The sequence below is a fragment of the Spea bombifrons genome, chromosome 2 (assembly GCF_027358695.1).
Source record: "Spea bombifrons isolate aSpeBom1 chromosome 2, aSpeBom1.2.pri, whole genome shotgun sequence".
In the NCBI taxonomy this organism is placed as follows: Eukaryota; Metazoa; Chordata; class Amphibia; order Anura; family Pelobatidae; genus Spea; species Spea bombifrons.
Window position 1 is genome coordinate 126,293,577 of NC_071088.1, and position 16,692 is coordinate 126,310,268.

The 16,692-nt window shown below is 39.4% G+C and overlaps 1 non-coding gene across 1 annotated transcript; it reads right to left on the bottom strand.

Annotated features, from left to right (window-relative positions):
- Nucleotides 1-6,645: 6,645 nt before the first annotated feature.
- TRNAN-GUU (transfer RNA asparagine (anticodon GUU)) lies at nucleotides 6,646-6,719 on the bottom strand. Its single transcript has one exon. It is a non-coding gene; the product is annotated as a tRNA-Asn (tRNA).
- Nucleotides 6,720-16,692: the final 9,973 nt, after the last annotated feature.

Sequence of the window (16,692 nt, forward strand, 5' to 3'; positions counted from 1 at the left end):
GGATTTTGCATATTTGGTTTTAGAATTCGTAATAACTACACTCTGGCACCCAAGAGGATTTCTCTGCACAGGGCTGGTAAGGATTTCCAGTTCATCTGTCATGTAAGCTTATTTGTAGTGTTGGAACTCTTACATGACCTCATAAAGCAATTAGTTGTAAGCATACTCCAGGCATTACGTATGAGGAAACCTGAAAGGACTGGTACTCGTTGTATTGTACTACTTTTGTATGGAATTTTGTATGCGTTAAGATTCTAAGGCTGAACAGCTCATTGTAACAAACAAATGTAGTTTTTTTGTGTGCACACATTTGTGCATTGCTAAGAAATACCTAAAAAAGTGTACGTTAGGATGTGTCCAAGACAGAAAAGGTTTTAATCTGGGGGGTTTGGCCCTTGGGAACAGGAAGCAATATCTCCCAAGGCTGATCCAAATTCTTCAAACAGACTTGGAGCGAACCAGCTCCAGAGGCAGAAGCTCAGTGATGTCATGTAATAGCGCAGTACGTGACCCCAAGTGCAACTGAGCCAGTCCAAGTCTGTTTGGCCAATAGCAAGGCTGCTCCCACAATATGCAAGGAAGGGTCCGGGCAAGGTAAGGGTGAATGGGATAGAGTATGTTTTAGTGTGATTGTGTGTTAGAATGAGCTTGTATGTGTTGGAGTGAGTGTTGGGAGTTCATGGTTCTGCCCCTTGGCCAGAAGGTGCCAGCTCTCCACATTTTCCTTTGTATTATATACTTTTCTTTAAATGTACTGCTAAGCGTTTCTTCTACCGTATACTATTCAGCTTTCCCTGTGTAATCTGTTACTCTTATTCCCTGTGCATTTTCTCCCTTAGCCAACTCATTCTCCCTATCACCCAGTTCAGTGACAATGCCGTCCTGGTTGCACATACCAGTTTGTCTGCTTCCAACATACCCTGTTCTGCGTTTCAAGAAGAGATGTATAGAGAAAACTCATGGAACCTGAGATTTATAGTAAAATTAGGCAAAACTAACATGTCAGTTGTCCTGATTTTATCACCCCTTCCTCTCATCCACTCTTACAAAGGCTGCCACAAGTAGTCAGCTGCCATCTAACAGAAACAGTAACTCAACAACATGAAAACAATAACTTAATCTAGAGGAATAATCATCTGTATCCTGTGAACAGGAAGTTCCCTCTTCTGGGGGAATGGGTTTATGGAGGGACAGGGCAGTTGTGTATAGGGGTGTGGCTAGCTGCATATGGGGGCTTTGCTAGCCCCAGGTAGCCTTTAGTGGGTGAGAAGTAGGCGGGGAGTGGGCGGAGATAAAGTATGACCAAACATTATTTCCCTGCATAGAGTAAGACTAAACTGACCCGGAGACTCTGGGAAAGTAGGGCTATACCTGGAGACTCCAAGTCAAACCTGTAGGGTTCCCAAGTATTAACATAAGGTGGGAATATATGGATTTTCTCATCTTTAAGAACCATGACATATTTAGAGAGAAGCTAAAGGTAGCTATTTACTGACCCAAGAACGTAAACCCAAACAGTTGTGAAACACATCGGTCCATAAACACTGCAAGAAAGGTATTAATGGCCACACAGGAGACATTATGAGGAAACATAGTTAAATCCCACTTATTTCACCTTAAAGAAGCAATGGAAAAGCCACAAAACCTTTAAAAGAGACTAATTGCAAGCGTCTGAGAAGCAAGTGCAAACAGCCCTCCTCTGTCACAATTCTGCAATGCCCACTTGGAGCAATCACAATGTTCAGCGACATAAAAGGCTCCCTTGGCTTTCAGGGTCAAACTTTTAATTATTAAGTAACCTCAGCATGTGAAGCTCGTGACCTCAGCAGTGTGTCTGGCTTGTCAGATGATTAAAGGAACATTTGAGAGAACCACAGTACCGAGCCCTGTCCTACTCCGCAGATTCCATTGCTGCAGATCACAGCAAGGAGTCAATTAAAGAAAATGAGCTGAGCCTTTGCAGTAATCTGGCAGCGTAGGTGGGCATTTCTTTGTCACGCTGAATGTTCTACTAAAAGATCAAACCCTTACATAATATCATTTTTTGTTATTCCACATTCAAAGCAATTTACAGGTGCCAGTGAAGTTCATTGTGCAGCATTAATGAAAGCTGATTAATCCTCCGATATGTCCAGTTATATTAACTGTATCCAAAAAATCCAATGGTCCGAAAGACGCCACCCTTGGACAACATTTTCTAATGAAGACGGCTTGGATGAACAGTAACAATAATTCTCATTTCACTCTTACAATTTATAACAATAATCCATATCTAACTTTATTTTAAAGAGACCTCTCAGCAGAAAATGTTTAGATTATATATAAATATATATGTATATGTGTATGTGTGTGTGTACAATGTACCTCTTGATTGGAGTAGAGAAATTGTTTATGTATAAGTATAGGAATGACAACTTATTCTTAAAAACTATAACTTCCTGGGATATTGCGTAATGAGACACTGTCTTTTTCCGAAAAGGTTTCCATGAGCCAGAAAGTAGCATTTCTGCCATTTTTTAGAATATGTAGAAATTCAAATATATTTTGCCCACATCCACTTGCAACTTTCAAAGGGCAATCCCTATGGGTTTTAGCATCCCACCTCCATGCAGTTGCTTGCAAACATAAATCAGAACCTTATGGTGCCAATAACCACCCCGTCCCCAAATTACTCTGTATAATAAAAGCAACCATATACTTTCACAATGGCACTTTCTGACTGTTGAAAAGGGTAAAGCAGGAAAAGTACCAATTTGTACAAATTCCCACAGTCAAGCAGTGAATAGGGCTTCTGGAGAAAACAGCTCTGGACAACCATCTATCAATGAAAAGGCCGTATCTACCCCAAGGTCTTATGTCCCCCATACTCCTACTGTCTGTAGCAACCAAAACAAATAAACTGGCATTTAATAAAGTGAGGGTTTGCAGGGGAGCTGCAGTTTCAACTATATTTTACTATACAAAATGAAGACCCAGCCTCACTGAACTTCTCTTCCAAGAAGTAAGCAGGCTCCCGTCATCACATATAGTGTTGGGGAGTCGTAACGCCTGCTCACCCGGAATCTCCTCTGTTAGTGAACAAACCTCAGAACACACATGGTTACGTTCCCTGTTGAATGTGTTATATGAAGCAATCCCCTTGCAAAGGGATACAAAAAGACAGAAGTATTAAAGGTAATGCTCAATCTACTCTGACGACTGCGAGACATTCGTAACAGTACAGCACTGGAAACACCGTTCCTAGTTACAGTAATTACCAAAACCTTTCCAAGGAACCATTTCGATCATGTAGATTTTTGCTGAAAACGCTTGTCATATCACAGAAAAGCAGACACTATGATGTTGTTGTCATAGAAACTGGGGGGAAAAGCTTCTTAAAGGTTTCTGTGTTACATAGATTTTTAATTTGACAACAGTTAGTCAGCCAATCCAGCCTGCCTGTTTATCGTGCTGTAAAGACTCAGAATTTAATCAGTCCTTGGTCATAGATTAAGGATACTTTTATGCCTATCCCACCGATTTTTAAATTCCCACACTGTATTAACTTCTACCCCTTCTGGTGAGAGGCTGTTCCACTTATCCACCACCCTCTCAGTAGAGTAAATGTCCTTACATTACATCTAAGCCTCTGACCCTTAAGTTTTAGATTATGACCTCTTGTTCTAACATTTATCTTCCGTTATTCTGTTCTTTGTTATGCATTTAAATGTTTATATCAACTCCCATTCTCTCTCCTCCACACTATAAATATTGAGATGTCTCAGTCCTTCCTGATCATTTTTATCCTGCACACCATTCATCAATTTAGTTTCCCTTCCCTGAACTCTCTCCAGAATGGAGATGGGATTTCCATAACTCTACCCAATACTCTAGGTGAGAGGTCTGACCAGAGATCTGTCCCCACCTCCCTCTTCCTGCTACTAACGCCTCTCGCTATACAACCCAGCACCTTGCTTGCTTTTTCTGACATTTATGCCATTGCCTTCTTACCTTTAAATCCTCAGAAAAATGTATTCCCAAATCCATTTCACCTGTTGTCACTTACCACAGAGTACCTATATGGGCTGAATGTTTCTTATCTGCCGTCACTTTCTATGTTTACCCCAATGTTATAGTTTGCCTTTTTATGTCAAAATGGTCTTATTTTAGATTTATCAACACTGACTGCAGCTGCCACACTGCTGACTATTCTCCTAATTTTCTTAAATCCTTCACGATTTCAGTTGTTCCACCAGGAATTTCCACCTTGCTGTAGACATTTGTATCACCTGTGAAAGACATAACTTACCATTAGGACCTTCTGTAATATCACTAATAAAAACATTACAAAGTACAGGTCCCAGTACTGATCCCTGAGTTACTCCACCAGTAACAACTCCTTCCATTAACTACAACCTTCTGCCTCCTGTCACTCAACCATTTCTTTATCCACTCAACTATTTTAACATCCAAACTCAAAGACTGCAATTTGTCTTCCATGAGGGATGGCATCCAAAGTCTTACTGGAATCCAGATATGCTTTATCTTCTACCTGATCTATTATTTTAGGTTCCCAGTCAAAAAATATATTATGTGAGTTTGACAAGCGCTTCCATGCAGTAAACCTGTGCTGTTTCTGATCTTGCAGACCATTTATATTTTACAATCTTTTCCTATAGCATGGTTTCCATTAATTTTCCAACTTAAGTGAAACTTACTTGTCCGTAGTTGACTGAGTCTTCCCTGCTCCCTTTTTTTTTGTGAAGCAGTACTACTATTACCAACTTCCATTTTTCTGGAACCACTCCTGTCAATAGTGACTAAATAGTTACTAATAGGTTAAACAAGTCTGCCAATGGTTTTGCCAGAATAGTCTGAAGTTCTTTTGATAACTTTGGGTGTATACCATCAGGTCCCATTGTGTTTTATTTATGTGATTAATCCTTCAGAGGAGAAAATACAATGACAGATCGTCTAAGGTTTATATACTAGCGAGTAGAGTTAATGTTTAGTGGAACAGCACCTTTAACCACTGGTGTATCTTCACAATTTAAATGATCTATGTACCGCATGTTCATTGATACCAAGTGGATATTCCTCGTGTTGTTTGATCTTAAATTCAGCTTAATGCATCAGTGTTTCTAGAGTTTTCTGGAGTACTGCCATAGCACGACAATATAAAAGCAATAATCCTCATGTAAGTTCTGGAATTCTATGCGTTTCTCGTTGAAGAACAGAAGAAAAGACGCAGGACACTGGAGCGTGGAACTGTATACAATACATCTTAGTGACAGCTTACTGACCTGGTTCTTACCTCTGCATCCCTTGTTTGATGAAAGTCGTTGAGTAAAGCTAATATGATTTTCCCATAGACAAATTAACTTGTCATCTGCTGACCTCTATCAGAAAACCAATGACCTTGCACGGGATGAGAAAGTTTAACTTGTCCTGTTTGCTGGCCTGTGTAAAGTGCTGGAATATGATACCCTAAGGCTTTCATAACTGGCCCCAGCGGCCACACAATGTACAAACCTTGTGTACATTGACAAGAGTCTCGCGATCACAACCAGTGATATATATATATATATATATATATATATATATATATATATATATATATATATATATATATATATATATATAAACTCATATTATATAAATTGATATAATTTATTTGTATAAGAAGCTGTTTCAGTAAGTAACGGAAATTCTTATTGAATAATTCCGTACAATTTCTATAAAGCTAATCTGCAGATTCATCATTTATGTATTTATGGTCAGTGCCTATCCCTGTACCCAATGGAATTGACACAAACAGTGTGAAGTGAGAACGTCAAGGAGGCAGGTTTTCCATTTTCATACATTCTTCATACTGAGTCTTGGTAACTAAGACATTTTCACATAATTTATCATCCTGCGGCAGTTAGCAAACTGACTAATTTACGCATTCTTCCCAAAATGCTTCCTTGGGTGAAAGGAGCTAATTGCATGTTGTAAAATTACAGTCCAGCAGCTGGAATTGTGTGAATTCGGTCTATGTCCCCGAATGCTATCTCACATTTAGTTGTTTTCTATAAATTATAATGTTTAGATTATGATCATGAGTTTTAAATTAAGTTACTGACCTCTTTTGATGGAAATTGGTTGGTTAAGGATGTTGTAGTCGGTGTAGAGTAGAGAGGTGAGAGATGGAACATAAATCTAATAAATGTGCTATTTTTGCTAAAAGTGTGTAGTTTTAACACTCTGACGTCTCTCCTGCACACCTTTCTGGTGTCACTGTTTAGTTGGAATATCCCTCTTCATGACCCTCTCTCCCTCTTACCTCCCCGCTGTCCCTCTTTTCTAGGAGCTCAGAATGTTTGTATCAATGTTCTACAACCATATAAAATATGTAAAAACATAGAATCTGCCACAGATAAGAACCATTCGGTCCATCTAGTCTGCCCGTTTTCCTGATGTAAATACTCATCAATTAATCATGCCTTGGTCTTGTCTTTGATTCAGGATAGCTTCATGCCTATACCATGCATTTATAAATTCTCTCACTGTATTAAACTCTACCACATCTGGTGGGAGGCTGTTTGATTTATCTACCACCTCCTCCGTAATTTAAAAAAGTAAAATTTCCTTACATTACATCTATAAATACAACTGATAACGAAGCGTCCCTGGGTGGGCTTGAACCACCAACCTTTCGGTTAACAGCCGAACGCGCTAACCGATTGCGCCACAGAGACGGTACTGAAAGCCTGTTTGATCTGTCTTAAAGGTGGTGCAGTTATCATGCCCTAATCCTACTGAGGTTCAAGTTGAATTTACAAATCATAAGTTCAGTTTTTTTTGCCCACTATACATTCATACAGTGGTCTATTAACCTTGGCTTGACCCAGGGCAGCACCCGCAGCCAGCCCCTTCCAACACTACCTTCCTCATTGCGGAATCCCAAGGTATGATGTCATATCCCAGCACTCCGTATCTTAAAGGTGTGCGGTACTCTTTAATGCATCCTATGGAGGCTGTGTGAGCTCAGCACAGTTGTTAATGGCTGGCTGAGGAGATCCAAGATCTCCCTTGTAACCGGCCCATTGAGCAGCAGGAGACCAGATGGCCAGATTAACTGGATAGTCCCAGACTTCGGCTACCCAGTCAGCCCTCTTCAGGGAGAGTGGCTTTGTGGGGAGCAGGACTTATGACCATACCTGGGGTCTTTGAAACTGAGCTGACCGAGAGATGTTTGAAATATTAACCCTTGAATAACCCTTGGGAAGGTTGTATGTAGCGACTTGCTTATGACATGTATGGATGGGATTTATGGCATACGTGAGCGTGTCTAATCCCAAACGGCTTTGTTTGTATGGGTTGGTAGGGACATAGAGCGGGAGGGGGCATGCGTAAGCACCATTCTTGCGACCTGAAGGCTGAGTGCCCTAACCAGGAGAACGGGAGAAGCAGCGTTTCACTCATAGAGTTCCAAGGCATGCTAATTGCCCACAGGGGCATTCTGCATCTTGTTTTTGCACCCCTCCTTATTCTTTCTTATGAGCATATCTGGGACTTCCCTCCGGTTTGCCCGGAGACTCCAGATAAAGTCCCACCTTTCTGGGTCACCACGGAAAACATCTGGGTGGTGAGAGCGGCGTTCTCATAATCATAAATCGTTGATCATAAATATTTCTCTTTGGTCATGTTCTTAACACAATCTGTATTAGTTTAAATGACAAAACGCATTGGTTTACTGTATCATTATCATGAATAACAAACACTTTCAAGTGCGCTTACTTACTGTAAGTATGAGGTTTTGTATATTGTATTGTGATTATTGGATATTTAGGTGTCATGTCTCCATGGAAACCATGCCATTACTTTTTTTTTTTTAAGCTGCGTTACATCATTTTTAATGTGTGTTGTTATGGAGATTGATGTTGTGGAGCGATTACTTGTCATTCTAAAGACAATAGTGCCGTTTGTGTGATTGCTGATTATAGTGTTTCTATTCCATTATGTGATAAGAGCTGTGAAAGTTTCAGATTTATGTCACCCGTTTCATTAATTGTCAGGGCACATCATGATGTTTTACACGTGATAATGTTGTATCGCATAAAGAAAGGCTATTTTTAGATGAAACCGCGTTGTTATCACATGGTTAGAAACGCAAGTTTTCTCCATTAGAGTCATGATTTGATTGTCTTAATCAGGTTAATGACCCTGTTTTATTATTATTGAGTATTTTCGCCTTAACATTTCCTATTCTGGCCCTTTATATGATACTATGCAATAGGTAGATATTTTGAGCAAATAGGAACTTACCATATGATTCAAATCTTGTGTATTCTAATTTATAAGATGAAGCCCAGCGACGGGTGAAACGCGTGAAGGAAAAGTAACCTGGCACAAGACTTCCATGGATACTTACCCTTTATCTAGTCTTCTGGAGGATATCATCTGATTTTAATGTAATATAGATGCTGCATTGTTCTCATGGAATATATATATTTTTTTTTATAAATGCCAGTGCCTCCTGGAGTTTGGAGCAATGAACACCTTATGGGTCTCCAGTTGATGTGGATCAAATGAGCAGTGTTCTGCTCTATTCAGAGTGAGTGGCCACTGCCTACAGTGTTCTTCGTGATCATAAATATTATTATAAATGTATTATATGGGCGTAGCACACACATCCACAATTAGATAACATCCAATATCGCTGAAACTGGTAATTTGCATGATACAGAACAAATCAAACTATGAAGACAAACATGCACACAGTATGATGAGTTATATGTGTTAGTAACTCAAGGCAGTTAACTTTGCACATGTATAGATCTAGCTAAAGCCACACTCCCCAATAACCTGCTATTCGAACCAGGGCATTTGGATATAGGTTATATTATTTATATTAGCTTCATAGTTTTCTTGAACTACAACTTCCATGACTCTCAGATGTTGACCACACAAAAGTTCACAGCATGTGAAAAGGGTGAAGAATTTACATAAAATGGATTCATTTGTAGGGGACATGTTATTAAGGTGACTATAGTAGCACACAGAGATAGATATGCTTTATATGCTGGCCAGGTTGGGTTGATGCACCAATAGGCCATCAAGTACATTGGTGAGTTGTCAATGGGACATTCTCAATAACTCTTCCCATCCCTTTCTGTACATCTTAGGCCATTCGAGTGACCAATGTAGTACTGTAGCGTGCGGCCATCTGATGGATGGCTTTACCCATCCCCAGCTATTTGTTCGGCCAAACACTTCTACTATTTCTCATGATCTTCAACACAATATCCAGGGCCAGACTGGAGATGACTGGGCAGCCGCCATGCTTGGGAGCTTTCTGGCTCTGGCTACTCGGAGCCCCCCTTGCAGGATGTAGGAGGTCCTGCTGATGTCGCTTGGCAGTCGAAGGTGTCCGGTTATTCAGAAATGTAAAACATAATTTGAATTGAATACATTTCCATGAGTGCAATCAGCCATTTAATCTCTCTACTCTTTAAATTGGCAGCTTACAAGATTTCCTTAGGGCTTTTCTATAAAGCACAGTTCACATTCTTTTTCGTAGTTCCCACCACTTCTAAACTTAATGTCTCGCCATGAGATGCAGGGAGAAAGATGTCACAGTATATTACGGCCATCAATAATGTCAGAAAATGTCAAAGCATCATTCTCAACATATGTGTTTATGCTTTCTGTTCTCAAATACTTCATCGGTTTCACATTACAGAGCTATGATGGGAGTTTTTCTTATTAGGGATGAGTTCAGCACTTTAAGGTCCAGCTGGACAGTTTTCCTGTTTACAATTCAGGCTCTGGCCACATATAGCTGAGAAAAATGATGGTCTTCCTCGTAAACCAGTTTTGTTATTTGCTTTTATTCACTATGATATAACAAGCCTATAAAGCCTTAATTGAATGAAGTGCTAAAAACCATGTATAATTTGTATTATTATTATTATCATTATTAGTTCCTTTTAAAAGTTATTCCAGTTTATAGTCATAGCTGGGACTTTTTATGCATATTTGCCTTCTTTTCCCATGACCCATCACTAAAGATTTCTTAAAGGTTGCCCCCTCTTTAATTTAAGACATGATAGCGGTTCTCAAAAGCAGCGTAACAGAAAATTACTGATATTTTTTTAATACTTAAATGAAAAGCTGAAATGGTAGATAAAACGCATAATTATTGCTGGGTAGCAGAGCACTGCAGAATTTGAGAATAAGCTATACGTTGTTCTTACAGAATTATGTATTGATCAAGACAAAGGTTTTAAAGGTTGGGCATGCTGTGTCATACTTTAATACATTATTTATCATTGTAGCACTTGAAACGATATTGCCTAAATAAATCATGGGTCAGTGATCCCTCATATGGCACCTTTACTCATGGACTTAGTGTGCATTAAGACTTCAGAGCAGCCTTGCACCTGCATTTCCCATTAGTATCACCCAGTTAAAGGTAAAACTAGTCAACCCTCTATGGACGTGAAATGTAATTATTATTTTATTTCTTTTTTTTTTACAATCATTCTTTGACCTACATCTGTTTGTTAATCGGTGCCATATTATCTATAGAGACATTAAATGTGAGCAAAGAAACAGGATATACTTTAGTTTAATGTTCATTTGTGGAACTGTTTTAAGCTTAACTAAAAATAATTGTTTTCAGCTGCTCCCCTGCTTTGGATTTACTGTTCTTTAACTCTTCAGATGGACAGTCACTTACAAGCAATCACTGGGTAGGATTTGCTGAACAATTCCATTTCAGTATTTTCTATAGAATGTATATTCATTTTTATTAATCTAATTTCGTATCGGTCCTGTTTTATTTCTGGACAGGGGAGACAATATTTATTATTAATAAATTGCAGAAGCGCCTTTAAGTACATTTACAGGGACCGGTACAGGGCATGTTTTTTTCATTCTTTTTTTTTCCGTCTTGCACAAGGACAGTAATTGGTGCCCTCAGAAGACCTTGGCCTTTTCAAATATATACGATAATAATTATACCCCCCCCCCCCCGATCCAGTCCACATTCTTTAAGCATGGTCATCCCATTGTTACCGTTAACCCTGGGCCAGCCCATCGGGGTGTATCGGGCACTCAGAGGGGTCACGTAGCGTGACGTTACATGGCCCTGTTGTGTGAGTTGAGACAAAACCAGATTAGGTGGAGGCAAGTGGGCTACTTCTATTTCTTCCTCTGTTTTCCTCTGACAGAGTTCGGCCCTCTAAGGGTATGTTTGTTCTCGGCACCTGGTCATTTTGCAATGTAGATGGATAGCTTTGGGCTGAAGAGAAAGGATCCCACATACATCCCATTTTGTGTATTCTTGTAAAAGATCTGTTTAACTTAAACCTCCAGGGGTTTAAAAGAGATTTTATCAGATTACACAGACGTTCTATGTAAAAATAGTCATTCCACTAGATGGAAAAATAGTTACTCATTAATTAAACACCCGCGTGGATACACAGGAAAAGCATGTGTTATGGGAAGACGTTATTTCCACATGGCAAGGGGAAAATGTTAACGAAGATGTTCATGGAGCACACAGTATATTTTTCCTCTGTCTAATTATTAGCCAGAAAATAAGTATAGAATTCCAGTGCCAAAATGACATATTATTATAACAATTATTAAGGGAATATGTATTTTCCTTAGCCTAATGTTAAGATACCCATAACCATCCATCTGAGCGTAACTGTACACCAGAGTTTATACACCACAGTGAGACACGCTTCCTGACCACATCTTACGTGGATATTTTTCACCTCCATATACCGAGCACCAAAACGGCAAACAATTAATACCGGATCATCCCAAGGGTTCTTTAACCCTTGTGGTTCATCCTGCTGAAATGGTTATAATTTATTCTTAGTTTAAAAAATGTTTTAAAAAAATCTCTGTGGTTCTTTTTGGAAAATCTCCGGCTTGTCATTCGGATACAGGTCCTCTTGTAAAATACTTGTTTTGACAGCTGTCCTTTTTTTTTTTGGCAGACGATGAACTGGGATGGGAACAGAGTACTTTAGTCCAGAAGCTTTTTCATGCTGTATTTCATTCATGGCAGGCTGAATATTCCTCATTCATGTAGCTGCTGGTTGTAATCACCATAGGCCGCAGAAACATTTTTCTGGATCTTTTTAAAGTGATACTTTGTTCCTTATAGCCTTCCTTCTGTCTTCAAGCTTCTCTCTAGTTTGTCCTTGTCCGTGGACCCTGGCAAAGTTGTTATCTCAATCTATAACTCCATGTACCTTTTTCTTCCACCCTGACCTCTGTCCTTGTCCTTCTCCCTATCGCCACCATTAATCTGCCTCCCTCTCTAATTCGTAAACCCTGCTTCCTGTTATCTATCATAACCTTCTAATCATTTATTCCAACCCAAAATAGAATAGGCAGCTGAAAAATGATTGCCGGGATCGTGACAGCCAGGGCCAACAGCAGGGGAACCAAAGGTCACAACTGAGAAGGCTTTACTAGAAGCTTGGTGAACACGGTTTAAGAAGATAGAAGTAAAGTTTTTGAACATTTTAAGCTTCACTGCAAAAATGGTTGACTGTACCTTTAAGTAGCAGCATTCGTGATGACATCATTAGCAAAGTCAACACAAAACAGATCTCTTCTAAATCTTTGTACAGGATTTCACTTTACAGTCAACGTCGCGTCATAGAATTTCAGATTGTATGACTTTCTCTTGATTGTCTGCCTCTTTTGTTCACAGATCTACTTTTTGGCTCAGCCGCAGCTCTTCATGCTTTTTGTCCCCCGTTTTTGTGCCAGTGAGGACCTTATATATTTTTTTCAATGACATTTATTTCTGGTTATTACACCACTTCTTTATAAATATGGGAATTACAGACCTCTGACATGACTACTGATATGAATATTTTTCCTGCAGCCGTCTCCTATTGAAACAATGCACAAGCAAACAGCTATGGGCACCTGATTCTATAGTATCACGGTATAATAGAGGGCGGTTGGCTTCAATGCTTTAGCTCGGGGCACTGTTATATCCCTGACCTACTTATTCCATAACATGTAACAGTGTGCATAGTGATTTTAGTAAGTATTAACACTTTCAGTCTTAGGAGGGTATAGTTATTTAACTAGTTAAAGGGACAGTATAATGTCCCATAGAGTCTAGCCAATGAAGAATGCATACTTAAGTACATGCACACTTACCTGTAGGAAAGAAAGAACACTTACCTTGTTAAAATGATGCGACTCCAGAATTTTATCATATCATGCCCTGAGTGAAGCAGCTGATAATATAAATCAATTGGAGTGATTTCTTATGTTCGACTGAACCCATTTACTGTACGTAAAGGAGCTGTAGGACAGGGAAACAGTGCAAATGCATAGAATGAGAGTCTAATGAATGTGATATGATGACTTGAGTGTCCCTGACCCATCACATATGATCTACAGGTAGGGTTGCCATACCGGCTATTTTCTTAGGAGACATATATACATCTCACGTGCACACGTATAGTGTCACCTTGCCATATGCAGGATTTAAAATTAAAAACTCACAGAAAGGAAAGGAGTTCCTCGTCTACACACTTGACATGGCACCATCTTGCTATTACTGCTGACCCATCCTAAGTTTGTGATAACAGCTTCACAAGAGAGGACTGAATGGTCATAAGCAATCTTGCTTCTCGGTCTTCTCGCACTGCCCCAGATAGAATAGCACGAGCAATTAAAAGGTCCATAATAATATGGATTTAGTGCCCTGGCGTGAGTAGGAGCCTCAGGAAAGCTCTTCTGCTGATGTTCAATCTAAATACTTAATCAAACCGTTCCTTTAGATGTTTTCTCCAAGTTTCCCTGTATTACAGCAAGATGTGACTCACGCAGAAGATGATATAACAGCGTTCCTAAGATAAAAGCAGCTGGGCAGGTGTACGTTTCCATCATAAAAGTAGAGGATGGATGTTACATGCAAACCACACAGTAAGGTGATGCTCACAGGTGATGCCATCGGAGCTCCGTGTCGTGCAACAGATGCCACTCAATAATCTTTTAGAGGTTGAAAATCCTGATCCAACAGAGAAACAGAATTTGACAGCAGATAAGAAAATTCAGCCCATCTAGTCTGACCATTTTTCTTGATGTAGAGACTCAGACCCGTCCTTGATCTTGTCTTAGACTCAGTATGGCTTTATGCCTATCCTGTACATGTTTAATTCCATCAACTGTATTTTCTTCAACTAAATCTATTTTATAACACATTGCAAGAAATTAATTTTTATTCATGGGATTATTATGAGATTTACACACTTAGTGGTGAATGGTATTGCTTAACCTCTCTAGTATCAAATACAGACAATTCCCTAAGTGTGTTTACTAGTAACACATAGTTTATTATGGTATCAGCATGTGAACATAACGCTAACAAAGCACCTCTGTTAAACATCCATCCACTATCTGAATACCCATAACACACACCAGGCCAAGGTGAATAAAGATCATTGTTTCTTTAGAGTTTCATGAATGGTCTCGATACTGGCTGCCCAACTCTGAAAAAGGACACGTCCCAATGAATCATTCATCTAACCGAGACACAACCTCCAAGTTCACCATTTCTAGTTGAAAACACACAAAAAACCCCACTAGATCAATTTTTTAATATCAATGGTGAACTTTTTTTATTAATAGTATATAAATGTGTACATAAGAAATCAGCACAGCGTAAGGTACACGTGTAATATGTAAAGCTAAAATATCTCCTAATATCTACGGAACAATGGTAATGCCAGAACTATGCAGGACGTTTGGTGACGGTATATTGCACAGGACTACATATGTTTTCTTTCAGGACTGCCCTGCGGAGCCTGGAGCAAGAAGAATTTGTAAGGCCGTTCTTTTCTTTTTCTTAGGAAGAGGCAAATGGGGGGTCCTGCACTCCCTCGTGCTTACGGTCTCTGCATTGCTGAGAAAGCAGAGTGCTGGGATATGATGTCATACCTTAGAGCTCCACTTCACTCAGTGATGCAGAGACCATGAGTGTGTGAGGGAGAGGTGCGGTAGACAGCAGCACTGCGGGGTCCTCCTAAGTGCGGGTTCTCTTATGTGCAAGGCCTGGGGCATGAGGTTTTTTACTTATAAAAACGTGTATATTTCTAAAGATCCGAAGTTTTTTTAATGCTTTTGCCGTGTTACCCAGCAGTATGGGTGATGTATAGCCGAGTAACTCCATTTTGAGTGTCTTTTTCAGTGCAGGCAACAGAAACTAAAAGGAGATTTTGATTTATTACTCGCTGATCCCAAAGCATAACATTTTCAGATTGAAATCTCCATTTATGTGATAGCCTTGACCTTTCCTATATGAAGGGTAAAAACTTTTAGCAGAAATGGAATGACATCCTCATGTTTGTTTTGTCCAAGTTTTGACCTATAATTGTGCGCTTTAATTTAATATTTCGATCAATTAAGAAATGCTAAAGCTCATTTTCTAAAGTAATAGACTTTAAATGTAATTTTGTGTTCTTAAATAATACATTGTAGTTCAAAGAGCAGGAAATGCTTTTATTGAACTGGGACAAAAAGTCTTTCATATCTTGATTAGAGAAACATGCGAGGGGCTTTAGAACCGAAAACATATTTGATGATCAAAGCCTAAACACAAAGGGTTTACATACTGTAGGTCTGTTTTAAGGTTATAGAGTGATTGAAGAGCAATATCAAGCCCCAACCCCCTGAAAACATCATACTCTAATCCTTAACGTCCCAGGACTGGGCTCAGTAGGTATCTTAACAATGACTTTAGTTACAATTGGGTTTATTCACTAAACATCTGATTCTCGGGTTATTTGAACATCTGAACTGACTGGCTTTGCTATCCGTTATAAAGGGTCAATCTTGCCAACCTTCTCTTGAAAGAACTACTTTGTTGAGTCGGTGAGACAATTTCCCAAAAAATTACCCACACTAAGTACACGCTATGTACTCAGATCCCAGCTCAACTCAGCCCTTCGTGCAAAATAAGCTTGCTATCAATAGCCCTTCACTAAACATAGAGAGGTTGGTGAGTTGAAAGCTTCAATTTGCCTTAATCCATCTTCTAGTTTATAACAACAAACAAAAAAAAAACAAGAAAAATAATCTCCTAAGTAAAGTATAATGTACAAATATAACTAGTACAAATATGTGTACAAAATGTCTATCACCATCTGCTTGATCAAAAAATGGTAGGACTTGATGTCTTCTCAGAAACCAGGGTGCATATATGTAGGAAGCAATGTATCTGGTAGAGCAGTGTAATGTAACATATGCTCTCTTCCTTCCTTCATATGCGCACCCGCATCTCCTCGTTCAGCCATCAAGAATAGGCTTCTGTGCTGAGAGTTGTGGGGCAACCCCACCAGGAATTATTTTCAGGACACATGTACATTTCACATGCTGCGGACACTCGTACAGAGATGCATGGCTACATAGATAAAGACGACAGGAAAAAACATCTTTGGCCATCTAGTCTTGGCTTTCTAAATAGGTTGTTGGTTATTAATATTTAACCTTGCCTCATGTGGCCAACCCCCCTAATCAATTTATTTTTTTATTAAAGCCCTTTCTTATTTTTGTTATTTTCGAAGCTCAAGGCATTGGCGCTTCTGATATGAAGAAGCAGGTAATCCATAAGTGCTCAACAGGAGCCACAATGGGAACCAAACCCATCTTCTGAGGCAGCACTCCCCAAAGGGAAATGCC